At 44.7% G+C, this 13,769-nt stretch overlaps 1 protein-coding gene across 1 annotated transcript in view; it reads right to left on the bottom strand.

Annotated features, from left to right (window-relative positions):
- The window catches only part of LOC122814161 (transcriptional protein SWT1-like), a 1,475,367-nt gene that overhangs the window by 1,357,088 nt on the left and 104,510 nt on the right, over positions 1–13,769 (bottom strand). The gene's annotated exons all lie outside the window — the stretch shown is intronic.

The following is a 13,769-nucleotide window of genomic DNA, read 5'->3' as shown; positions in this document are numbered from 1 at the left end:
CGATGTACAAAACCAGCGAAATATGTAATCGGCGAAAATGAAAACGCCAAACGTATTTTGTCAACCAACACCACCATGCAGGTAAGCTCAAACTAACTAAATAAACTTAAATGAACACACTTTCTCAGGGGGGGGCAAGCCCCCCTGCACCCCCCCATGTGGGGGGCTGTGCCCCCCCTACTTAAATACACCCAACTCCGAGACTGCACTACAGTGGGGAAAAGGATATATTTCCTCACCCCCACCATCGCCCTGCTGGCCAAGCAAATACGTTCGGCATTTTCATTTTTGCCGATTACGTATTTCGCTCTTTTTGTACATCGACCTTTGTGTGTCTATGTACATGTATTCGCTATTTTGAGCTTTCGTGTTTATAATATCGACCCAAAAATGTTATCTTTGAACAGTCCCGCTCAGTGTTATTTTTTTTCTTTAAAGCAGAATCATATCCTTAGCCCTCTATCAACTTTGATATACTTCGGTTTATGTTCGATTACCAAGCCATTCTGCAGGGCTCCTACTAAAGCAAGCTTCTCCCGTTGAACCATTCTCTTCTGAAACAGTGGGAAGGTCACTGATGTCTTATTCTTCATGCTCTGCCCCAGGTAAGCACTCCTAATGTCATCCATACAAACTCTAATGTCTTATCAACTTCTGCACCCATTACTTTATTTTATTTATTTATTTTACATTTGTTAACCCGGAAATTCCGACTGCACCAGGTCCATTTTCAGCGGAGGCCCCGAGAGAAAAGCTCCAACATCAAGTTATACAAATACAGTACATCCAGCATAATACACAAAACAGGTTACATCATGTATGCTGAGAATAGTAATATAACAAGAATTAATAAAAAACACTCCAGGTAAAAGATATAGAACATGGGTAAAAAGACAATGTCAGTCATACTTTGGTAAGAAAAGAAAATATATCAAGTAAGATTAATCCCCTTTATTGCATTTAATAGCTCTAAATACGTTTACGCAAAAGGCACCTCTCATAATTGGAATGAACCTATTCCTTATGTGCCTGCTTTCCAGATGGTAGTCCTGCACACAACAAATCTGTGTGTCCTTATAAAGAGTTTCTTCCTGGGGTCCATAGAAAAGACATGACTCTCTCTTTCTGTAAGTAGGTGAAAACAAAGATGGGGCCTCTTCAAATCTGTCAAAGAGCCGGACACAAAAATTCTATGCAATCTTTCTAATAATTATTTCCTCCTTCAGACCAACCCAACCAGAAAGCAGTTATTTACAGAAAAAGTACAGGATAGCATCTGCAGTCATAACAACTCCGGTCCAGCTTTGGCTGATGTGTCACTTCACCCCGACGCTCTCTCTGCTGGTTCGGTATAAAGGCATCAGCCGACGCCCATTTTTTCTTCAGTTCTTGCCCCCAGAGATGCCAGTTGCCGAAGGCTAAATTTAAAAAAAAAATGTGCCCCCAATCAAAAGGATAGAGAGGCAAAAAAAAAAAATAAGCATGTATGTACATATATAATATATAAATAAATACACCAGCACCAGCTTAGGCTCCAGCTAGCTATTAGGAGGGTAAATACCCTAGGGAGGTAACCTGAGAGGAGGATGCTGACTGCAGATGCATCCAGTTCGACATCTACATTTATGGTAGGTACAAAACTGTACTATGTCCTTCATGGATGCATCTGCAGTCAGCCAACTAGGGAGGAGGAAGAATAGATTATGGTGTGGTTAGGATGATCTGGAATACAGAGGTAAATTATAATGCTTGGCAAATGAGGCTGTGGTAGTGGCTGTTGCTCTTGTAGAATGTTCTGTGGAATTGGTTTTCCATGGAAGGAGTAACAGAATCGTATGCAATTTCCTATCCATTTGGAGATTGTCTGTTTGGAAATTGCTTTTCCTTCCTTCCTGTTGCATAGGCTACAAAAAGCTGTCAGTTTTCTGTTACTTTTGTTCTGTCCAGGTAGTAGCGTAGCTGTCTGTGTACATCCAAGGTATGCAGCATTCTTTCCCTCTGTTTTGTGGGTTGGGAAGAAGGTAGGTAGGTGGATTGCCTGGTTTAGGGACACTCTGGATACCACCTTAGGCATAAATGTAGGATTAGTCCTCATGGACACTCTGTCTTGGTGGAAGATTAGGAAGGGTTGTACTGCCATTAGGGCCTGAAGTTCAGAAACCCTCCTTGCTGAGGTTATTGCCAGTAGGAAAGCAGTTTTCCATGAAAGATGCTGTAGGTCTGCTGTTGCTGCTGGTTCAAAAGGTTTCTAGCACAAAGTTCAAATCCCAAGCTGGCAGTGGTGGTTTGAGGTTTTACATTCTTGATCCCTCTGAGGAACTGACTGAGTAGAGGATGTGAGACAGGTGGATCAAAGCTGTATTCTGCTGAAATAGCTGATGCATGTATCTTGATGGAGGAATAGGACAGGCCTGTATGTAGAAGCTCTGCCAAGTACTCCAGAATGTTAGCCATATCTATATTCGACATCCTTCCCTCTTTCAGCACTCCAAATGACAAACCTTTTCCATTTCCTGCATAGTTCCTTCTTGTTGAAGGTCTGCGGGCTTCAAGGATAATGTCTTTAACCCTTTGGGAGAGATCTGGAATAGTTGCTGCTATGTGATGTGCCATGCAGTCAGCTGCAACGTTTTTAGGTTTGGATGCATGATGCTGTAGTTGTTCTGAGTTAACATCAAAGGCATCAGGGTATTGACCACATTTTGTCCCGAGACATGCTCCTCAGCAATGGGTACCAGTGTTGTCTTGGCCAGCCTCCTTGATTTTTAGTAATACCTTGTGTATCAAGGGAAGAGGTGGGAATGCATATGCTGTCAGGCCTTTCCAGCTGAAGGAGAATAATCCACTTTCGATGCAAGTGGATGGAATGTCCTTGTGCAGAATTTTTGAGCTGGTGGTTGAGAGGGAAAGCTATGATCTATCTGTGGCATTCTGAAGATGTCGGGTGTAGCATCCATTCGTGAGCATCCGAGGTGGTTCTGCTTAACATGTCTGCTAGAGTGTTCTCCTTTCCGGTACAAACATTGCCTGTAACTGGATGTTGTAGCTGAGTGCCAGGTTCCAAAGGTCCAAAGTCATTCTGCATAGGGGTATGAATGAGTGCCTCCCTGTTTGTTGATGTACCACATGACTGTGGTGTTGTCTGTCCTTATCATCAAATGGCCTTCTTTGAGAAATGGTCTGAATTTTTGGATTGCCAGTTTTACTGCCAGCATTTCTTTTAGGTTGATGTGCAGGTGAAGTTGGTCCCACAATCCTTGCAAGCATTTGTCCAGCATGTGAGTAACCCCATCCTAGGTCTGAGGCGTCTGTTGTGATGGTTTGGCTTGCTTGATATTTGTGAAAGGGTAAGCCTGGGTTTGACTGGCATGCTTGAGCCCACCATAGGAACTCCTGTTTTAGGCATGGAATTAGTGGAATTTCTGTTTCTAGGCTGTGCCTGTGTTGGGACCATAAATTCTTTAGGTACCACTGTAGTTTTCTCATATGCAGTCTGGCATGTGGAACCAAGATTATGCATGATGCCATGAAGCCCAAGGCCTGCAGAACTTTTCTTGCTGTTAGCTTGCTGTGGTTTGTTAGTGCCAAGAAGTAAAGAGGGAGATCTTTTTGTTTTTCTGCAGTTAGGAATGCCATTTGTTTTACTGTGTCCAATTCCGCGCCCAAGAATGACCTTGTTTGGGATGGAATCAGCCTTGATTTTTGCAAATTGACTGTGTATCCCAGTGCTTGTAGCAAGTAAATGACACTTTGTAAATCTGTTGTCAGCTTGCTTTTGTTGTCCCCTTGTAGCAGGCAGTCGTCCAGGTATGGATAAATTTGGATTCCCTGTAGTCTGCAGTGGGCGATTACTGATGCCAGGCATTTTGTGAATACTCTAAGGGCAATGCTGAGAATTGATAGTGCTCTGATCCTGCAAGAAATCTGAGGTATCTTCTGCAAATTGGTCGAATGGGGACATGCAGGTATGCCTCCTTGAGATCTAGAGTTACCAGCCAACACTCCTTGCCCAGCATGGGAAGAAGTTGCTGTAGGGTCAGCATCTTGAATTTTGGGACAATGATGTATGTGTTTAAGGTGGACAGATCGAGAATAGGTCTCCAGCTTTTTTCCTTTCTTGGAACTAGGAATAGTCTGGAGTAGAATCCTTTGCCTTGTTCTGTTATTGGTACTCTTTCCACAGCTCTCATCTTTGTTAATTGCATTATCTGCTGTAGAGCTTCTGTTTTTTGATTTGGAGGTAGGTTTGGCATTCCTGTTTTGACTGGTATAGTGTGGAAGTGGAACCGGTAACCTTGGTCTATGGTTTGCAAAATCCACTTGTCTTTTGTGATACAGTGCCAGTTCTTTGAAAATAAGGTTAATTTTCCGCCTAAGGGTGCTGCTATTTGTTCCCTGGTAGGCGGAGTTAGAATCAAGTCACTGTGATTGCCCTGTTGTAGTGGTAGTGGCTGTGCCTGTGGCTCTGTTATTACCTTGCCACTGTCGTCCTCTGTAGGCACCCCCTCTGGTTTGATTTCTGCCTCTGGAACGTCTATTCCTGCCCCTTTGGGATCTTGTGGAGTCAGGAAAGGACCAATTTTGGCAGGCCAGTTCCTGCTAAACCTTGGGGCTGAACCTGCAAGAAATCTTTAACCGTTTGTACAGATTTTGCCTTTTCTTCCATTTTCTTCATTACCTGCTGGGCAGGTGTACCAAACAAACTGGTCTTATCCATAGGAGCATCTAATAACTTAGCTTTAACATGATCCGGTAAACTTGTTCCTTCAGCCATGCATGTCTTCTTATCACTGTGCCAGTCATGGCTGATCTAAATGAAGCCTCCAGTGCATCATAGCCACATTTTAAGGAATGGTTACTAACCTGTTGTATGTTATTTACCATTTCTAATAGATTTTCTTATCTATAGAGTCATCAGAGGATAGCTTTTAGTTAACTGATCAAGCATAAACTCTTGGTATTGTATCATGTGAAACTGACAGTTTAAAGCTCTAGCTGAGAGAGTAGCAGAGGTGTAAACCTTTTGCCCCATCTGTCTAAAGACCTGGCTTCCCTTTCAGAAGGAATAGGGTTTTGCTGTGGTTGAGGCTACTGCCTTAGGGCCCTGGGATATAGTTTTGGGGTCTGCAAGAGGGGCCTTGTATAGGTGATGATGAGTGTCTGGCACCCTGTAAAATCTATCTGGTTTGGCAGGTGCTGGAGGTAAAGAATCTGGTGCAGTGCAAACATCATTAAATGCATCGTCCACAACAGAGGACAGGAGGTATAGCTAAGGGCCTGTGTTGTGGTAGGTGCAGAAAAGTCCTAAGTCTTTTCTGGAGTCTGAAAAATCCTGTTCCTGCCATTGGAAATGTTCTCTCATGGCATGTAAGGTTTCCCCAAAGGAGAATTCTTCTGGTGGGGAAGCAGCTGGAATGGATTCTTCAGCATCTGAGTCCTCAAAATTGGAGAAAGGAGCCTCTGGCTGGTCTGTAATATCTGAGTCTTCCAGAATCATCAGAGGACACAGGCTCGAGGGGCTCTGCTCTAGGTCTCTTATGGGGGCTGAGAGGCCCTGTCTGGGTGAGATTGAGATCCCCTAATTAAGGATATTAAATCTTCTGCCAGAGTAAGCATTTGTGAACTAGAAGTGGGCCTGGTTGAGGGGGGTTTAACAGGCACTGACTTAGTAGATTTGGCTGCTTTAGCCCTGGCGAAGGCCTTAATAGACATGGCTGCAGGAGGCCTAGCAGCACCACGTGCTGGGGTAGAGACATCCAAAGGGATGGTGTCTGATAAGTCACTAGTAACCACTGTAGTAGGTAAAATTTCTGAGGCCGATTCAAGTAAGGTAACGGAACCTCAGTAGTAGTCATTGATTCGCTGTACTCTGATCAGTTTTCGGTTTTGGCGAAAACCGAGACACTTCGCGGGCTTAACCATGGTTTCTTTTAATAATTTGGGTAGTCGGAGGATCAGGCGGCATAATGTAATTCAGAGAAACTGTTCAGCACAGGCTGCTGGTCTGGGCCTAAACAAGGCAAACAGTAAGAGTGGAAATCTTTATGAGGTATTTGTTTCCCACAAGCTAAACAGTTATTGACTTTTTCTGACATCGGCTGAGGCAAGAAAGAGTCCCGTACTTAGCTTTTAGAAGTCTTTAGTAGTAATCTCTGGATCTGACCGACCGGCACTTGCGAACAGCTTCTGCTTGAGGCCAAAGCAACAAAGACTGAAGAAAATGGCGTCGGCTGATGCCACCAGCAGAGATGACGTCAGGTGAAGTGCGACATCAGCCGAAGCCGGACCCAGACTTTGGAATCCGGCCGACCGAAGGGCTGCCTGACGACAGGACAACCCAGTTGTTATGACTGCAGATGCATCCATGAAGGACATCCACAGGAACACTAGCCTCAACCTTCTCTGAAATACCTACAATCTTCAATTTTGCTCACAAGTCCAGTTTCCCATTTCAGTCATCGATTCTTCTGACTCAGTCTTAATTAAAACATCCATGATTTAACTGTTCATTTCTTTAGCTCCTCACACAACTCTGTCACAGAATCTGCCAGCAAGGTAAGAGATTCTTCATGCACTCTTAATTCTTTTTCAGAAGTTTAGACAAAATTATCTGATTTTTTTTTTTCCATCTATCATCACAACTTTTCCATCGCTTGTAAGACTATATGTGGCTCCATTTCCTTCAGGTTACCACAGATTTGTTCTATCCTCACCACTAACACTAGGGTTTGATTACACTCACATTTTGTGCCAAATTTTGTAGGTTCTATTCCCACACCAGGTAGATGGATTGCTGACACCGCAGTACAGCATAAAGGGGTGCCGCAATCCAGAGTGCGTCTTCTTTCAGATGAGGCATTAAACAGAGGTCCCATATGCTTGAGTAAGTGGCAGCTCAGATGGATGTAAAAGATCCCATAGTGTCTATCGAAAAGAGTAGGGGTGCTTTATTTATATACAAAAAGAATAAAAGGTTATGTCTTACTATAACTTGGCATTTGTGTTGTCTTCCTTCATTCCTCCTCACAACAGGGTCTAGGATCCGGCTCGGCCACATTCCAGACTTGGATCAGATTCTCAAACTCCTCCCTCTTACCCATAAATGCCCTACACCAACTCAAATACCTCAGATCAAGTTTACTGATTTCATACATCCATTACCATACTGTACAGAACGGCAGAAGAAGCTCAGACATGGGACCTGGGAGTCCCTTCATAATCCAGGTTCCTCTAGAACAAAAAAGGCAGGGGAATGGTTGGGTGGGAAAGTGAGGAGGAATGAATGAAGACAACAGAGATGCCAAGTCATGGTAAGACAATCTTTTAATCTGATGTATTCTTCATTCCTCCTCACAATAGGGCCAGAGTCCCCTTATACGTAGATCTCGGGTAGCCCTCATAGAATAAATTGTCGTAGCACCATTGAACCAAAGCAGACCCTGCTTCTAGATAGGATTATCCAACTTGTAGTGAGATACAAAGGTGTGATTGCTAGACCAAGTCGCTGCCATGCAAATATCACCAATGGAGGTTCTAGTATAGAAAGCTGATGAAGTAGCCATAGCTGTGGTGAAGTGTGCCCTGGAAGGTCTACGCAATTCCAATCCTTTGGATGAGTAAATATATGAGTAAATATATGAAATGCAGCCAGATATCCACTGAGCCAAAGTAATTTCAGACACCGCTTGTTCAAGTCTATTAGATGAGAAAGCTACAGAGCTGATCAGACTTCCTGCGTTGCCTGGTATCTGCAAGTAAAAATAAAGTGGTCTATAAATGTCTAGAAGATGGAGAACATAATCTCCTTTATTAGAGAAATATGGCAATTGGATGGATTGACTGATATTGTTCTCAGTGACTACTTCATAAAGGAAGGATTGGTGCGTAGACACTACACCTTTATGAAAAACTATGTAATGAGGCTTAGATGACAAAGCTCGTAGTTCAAAAATCTTCTTAGTGGATGTTATAGCCACCAAAAGGACAGTCTTCCGAGACAAAAACTTCATGTTGCAACTTGGTGCTGGTTCGAAGGGTCCCTGGGTCAAAGCCTGCAACACAAATGTAAGGTCCCAAGGAGGAGATGGATCCTTGTTTGGAGGCCTTAATAAGAAAACATCTTTCATGAAGGATTTGCATAGCCTAAAACTGAACAGAACAGGACTAACTTGTAGCATGAAAACTGGAAATAGCAGCAAACTGAAGCTTAATAGTCGAGAAGCTAGCACCTTCCTCGAATAGGGTACTAGGAAACAACAAAACGTCAGAAACTGATGCTAAAAAAGGGTCAGTGTCTCTGTTCGTGGGCCAAACAAATCTCTTCCACTTACTGGTATAGACTTTTTTGGCAGAAGCCTTTTGTGAGGCTAGAAGAATGCTTTGGACCGGGAAATTAAACCTGGACTGTCTCACACTGGGGTGGAAGTGAAGAAACCAAATGATCAGTCTGAGGGCACGAAGACATGGATGCTGCATCCCTGATAGGTGAGACAGAAGGTCCTAACTTGGCTCCAGAATCCAAGGCGGATATTTCAGATGAAACCACCGGAAGGGGAACCACACCTGACTAGGCCAGAAGAGGACAATGAGGATGACTGAGCTCCTCAAGCTGCTTGCCTTCTGAAGGAACTTCAGAATGAGCGGAAGAGGAGGATAAGCATACAGGAGACCTGGGGGCCAATCGTGGACTAGTGCATCCCTTGGGGACTCCCCCGGAAGAGGGATCAGAGTGAAGAACTTGCTGCATTTGTTGCTGAGGGGGCAGGCAAACAGGTCACAGAAAGGTTGACCGCAATGGTTAAAGATCATGTCTGCCATGAATTGACTGAAGGACCACTCATGTGGAACCAGGAGCGATTTGTTGAGTCCGTCTGCTAAATCACTGATTTTCCCCCAGAATATGCATTGCAACTAAAAGGCAGTCTGAAGCTATCGCCCACCCCCACACCCTCATGGCCTCCCTGCACAAGGAGTAAGGATGGGTTCCTCCTTGTAAGCTGATGTACGAGGCAACAGACATGTCAGTGTGTACTGCAATAGTCCATAAAGGGAGAACATCCTGAAAAGGCTTGCAACATTAGGAGGACTGCTCTCATCTCTAACACACTGATATGCAACCTGGTCTCTGTAGGGAACTACATGCCTTGAACCATCATGCCACCACCCCCCCACCTGTACTGGGAAGCATCCGTGGTCACATTAGCTACAAGGGGGGGGGGGGGTTGTTCAATAACGGTCTGCCTTGAATGAGATTGTCTGACTGTATCCCCAACTGAGGTGACATTTGCAAATGAGAGTCAACCTGATTTGAAGGGACAGCAGATGAAAGAGGATGGATCATTGCATTGCTGATGTCCACTGGAGAACCTGCAGAAGAATCTGGCTAGCAGAACTAACAGAATAGCTGTTCTTCCACCTGATTTCTCAGAGTGGCTACCCGGTGTACAGGAAGAGAAGCTATCTGATCCCTTTTGCTGAGCTGTGTACCTATAAATTACAGGTTCTGTACCGGAGTCAAGTTGGATTTGCTCATGTTTAAGGTGATGCCCAGAGAATGTGATAACTGGATTAATTAAACCCTGACTTGGATTAGCCAATGGCTCATGGGACTGGTCAGGAGCCAATTGTCCAAGCATGGGAAAAAGTACAGTTGTGTACACTTACCATAAATGTAGATGCTCGAGTGTCTTCACTGTTGCAGTCATGACTGTAGGGTTCTCCCCTGCCGGCAGGAAGTCCTCGGTCGGCCAGAATCCCAAAGTCTGGGTCCGGCATCGGCTGTTCAACCATGCTCCCTGACGTCAGAGCGCCAGGAGTACAAAGCTGACAGCCGACGCCATGTTCTCCAGTTTTTCTTGCCCCAGATGTCAGGAGTCCCAAAATGAGTAAGGTCCCATATCCTTTGCAAATACACCTCAGAAGAATGGTGATAAAAGGAACCACACAAAAGTAAAAATAAGAGGGGACAGGAGGGAGGGGAAAAGTACAGTTTTGAACCTACCATAAATGTAGATGTCCGATAGACATGCAACTGCAGTCATAACATGTGGGTTGTCCTGCCTCAGGCAGCCCTCGGTCGGCCAGATTCCAAAGTCTGGGTCCGGCGTCGGCTGGTGTCGCCTCCTCTCCGACGTCAGAGCGGCTAGAGTATAAAGGCATCGGCCGACGCCATCTTCTTCAGTGTTTCTTGCCCCAGATGCCAGGTGCCCTCCAAGGAAGGCTGTAATCAAACTGGAAGACAAAAGCAGGATTCCAAACAAATAAATGAGCAATAAAACAAATACACCATAACAGATATCCCCAGCTAAGAGTAACAGGGATAGGAGTGGACCCTAGGCATAGAGGGGTATGGAGGGAGGGAAAATCCGACTGCAGTTGCATGTCTATCGGACATCTACATTTATGGTAGGTACAAAACTGTACTATGTCCTTCAAGAATGCAACTGCAGTCATAACATGTGGGTAGAATACCATAGCTTAGCTGGGGAGGAGGAATGCTCTAGGAAAAGATGGTGTGGCAATCAAACCCTGCAGGACTGCCGAAGCAAAGCCTGCTCTGGATCTGGAGTATAGAGGGAGATTGTAGTGTTTGGAGAATGTATGCACGGAGCTCCATGTAGCAGCTTCTAGAATGTCCTTGGTAGGCACCCCTCTTAAGAATGCTGTAGAGGTGGCTGTAGCTCTGGTGGAATGTGGTCTGACATTGGCTGGAACAGTCTTTCCATGAAAGGAATAACAGAATCTGATGCAATGTCCAATCCATTTAGAAATAGTCTGTTTTGAAATTGCTTTTCCTTGGACTGCAGGGGCGCAAGCTTCAAAAAGGTGTTCAGACTTCCTACTGGCCTTGGTTCTGTCCAGGTAGCATCGAAGTTGTCTGTGAATGTCCAAGGTGTGCAACAGTCTTTCCCCCTTATTCTCAGGATTGGGGAAGAAAGCAGGCAGATGAATGGCTTGATTTAAAGAAACCCTAGACACCACCTTTGGCATAAAAGTAGGGTTGGTCCTTAATGAAACCCTGTCTCTGTGAAAAATAATAAAGGGTGGTATTGCCATTAGGGCCTGTAGCTCCGAAACCCTTCTTGCTGAGGTAATTGCCAACAGGAAGGCTGTCTTCCATGAGAGAAATTGCAAGTCAACTGAAGCTGCTGGCTCAAATGGAGGTAGAGTCAGTTTTTCTAAGACAAAATTGAGGTCCCAGGCTGGCACTGGGGCCTTTCTTGGTGGCTTAATGTTCTTGATTCCCCTGAGGAATTGCCTTAGTAAGGGGTGAGAAAAAACAGGAGGATCAGTGTTGTATCTAGCTGAAATAGCAGATGCATGTATCTTTATGGAAGAATATGAGAGGCCGTTCTTTAACATATCTGCCAAATATTCCAAGATGAGTGGGATGTTCAACAATGATGCATCATGTCCCTTGCTGGTATTCCAATTGCTGAATCTTTTCCACTTTGCTAAGTAAACCTTTCTGGTGGATGGTCTTCGAGCCTCTGTTAGTATCCGCTGAACTTCCTTGGAGAGAGATAAGCTGAAGTTATTTATGGGATCTCCCAGGCTGTTAGCTGCAGTGTCTGAAGATTTGGATGCAGTGTTTCGAAATTGTGTTGAGTCAAAAGTAGAGGCCACTGAGGAAAGGCCCACCTCCTGGTGTGACATATGCTCCGTAGTAGTGGGTACCAGTGTTGTCTTGGCCAGTCCGGAGCTATTATGATTCCCTTGGGTTTCTCTGCTTTGATCTTTAGTAATACTGAGGTCATCAGTGGCAGAGGTGGGAATGCATATATTGCTATGGAGTTCCAGTTGAATGAGAGGGCATCTATTTTCCAAGCTTTTGGATGGTATGTCCTTGTGCAGAATTTTGGTAGAAGATGGTTGAGGTGAGAGGCAAATAGGTCCACTTCTGGTTTGCCCCATGTCGAAGTGAGTTGTCTGAAGGCCTTCGGATGTAATCTCCACTCGTGTGGATCTGTGAAATTCCTGCTTAGGCTGTCCGCCAACACGTTGTCTTTTCCTGGAACAAACTGGGATTGTAACTGGATGTTTAGGCTCAGTGATTTCTCCCAAAGCTGCATTGTCAGTCTGCATAGGGGGTAAGAGTGGGTGCCCCCTTGCTTGTTTATGTACCACATCACAGTGGTGTTGTCTGTCCGTATCAGTAAATGGCCTTGCTGAAGTTGAGTTGAAAGGCCTCGATGGCATGCATTACTGCCAGCATTTCCTTTTGGTTTATATGCAGATGTGTTTCCTTTGGAGACCATTGTCCTTGTATACACCTGCCTTCCATGTGCGCCCCCCCATCCAAGGTCTGAGGCGTCTGTAGTCATGGTCTGTGTTATCTGAGGTTTTTTGAATGACATACCTGTGTTTGTCTGGCTCACCGAGGCCCACCATAGGAATTCCTTTTGTAGGCATGGAAGTAGTGGTATGATTGTCTCCAAGTTGTTGCTTTGTTGAGACCAAATGCTTTTTAGGTACCATTGAAGCTTTCTCATGTGTAGTCTTGCTAATGGAACCAGGAGAATGCAAGATGCCATGTAACCCAGGGCCTGTAGGAATCTCCTTGCAGTCATCTGGGTGAGTTTTGCTAAACCTTTGAAATAATGAGTTAACTTCTCTTGCTTGTCTTCTGTCAGGTAAGCCATCTGAGAGGCTGTGTCTAGTTTGGCTCCTAAGAAGATTATTTGCTGGGATGGCTGCAGTCTTGACTTTTGGAAGTTGACTGTGTATCCCAGAGCTTGAAGTAATCGTATGACATAATCCAGGTTTTTTGTCAACATCAATTTGTCATCCGCTTGTATGAGGCAGTCGTCCAGGTACGGGTAAATTTGTATACCCTGGAGCCTGCAATGAGCAATTACTGAAGCCAGGCATTTTGTAAATACTCTGGGCGCAGTAGATAAGCCAAATGGCAATGCTGAGAATTGATAATGCTCTGGCCCTGCAAGAAATCTGAGGTATCTTCTGCAGCTGTGTCTGATAGGGACATGCAGGTATGCCTCCTTGAGGTCCAGAGTAATCAGCCACGACCCCTTGCCCAGCATGGGAAGGAGTTGCTGTAGAGTTAGCATTTTGAACTTTGGTACTATGAGAAAGGTGTTTAATGCGGACAAGTCCAGTATTGGTCTCCACTGAGATTCTTTTCTTGGAACAAGGAACAGTCTTGAGTAAAACCCCTGGTCTTGTTCTTGTTGTGTAACTCATTCTATTGCTTTCATCCGAGTCAGCAGAGTGATTTGCTTGATAGCCTCTGCCCTCTGATTTTGTGGTAGGTTTGGCATGCCTTGTTATCTTGGTAAGGTATGAAAATGAAACCTGTACCCTCGGTCTATAATGTCCAAAATCCATTTGTCCTTTGTCAGTCTGTGCCAGTTTTCTGCAAACAGAGATAATTTCCAAGGGAGCTTCTAGTTGTTCCCTGGTAGGCGGTAGTAGAGGAAAGTCATTGAGATTGTGGTTGTGGGGCAGGTGAAACCCCTGCGTCACTTCTTTGGTTTCCTGGCTGCCATTGTCATCCCCTGTAAGGGCCTCTGTATTGGCCTCTTCCTCGGCCACGTCTGTTCTTACCCCTTTGAAACTTTTCTGGATTAGGAAAGGACCAGTTTTTTGAAGGCCAATTCCTGCTGAATCTGGGGGGTTGAACCTGGAGGAAATCCTTCACAGTCTGAACTGATTTTACTTTTTCTTCGATGGTCTTTAACACATCCTTAGCATTTGCACCAAAAAGCTTGTTCTTTTCCAAAGGTGCATCCAGAAGTTTTGCTTTTACATGA

The sequence above is a fragment of the Protopterus annectens genome, chromosome 10.part0 (genome assembly GCF_019279795.1).
Source record: "Protopterus annectens isolate FY-2018-M chromosome 10.part0, PAN1.0, whole genome shotgun sequence".
Taxonomy (NCBI): Eukaryota; Metazoa; Chordata; order Ceratodontiformes; family Protopteridae; genus Protopterus; species Protopterus annectens.
The sequence above is the reverse complement of the archived record's forward strand: the minus strand, read 5'-3'. Positions and strand labels throughout refer to the sequence as shown.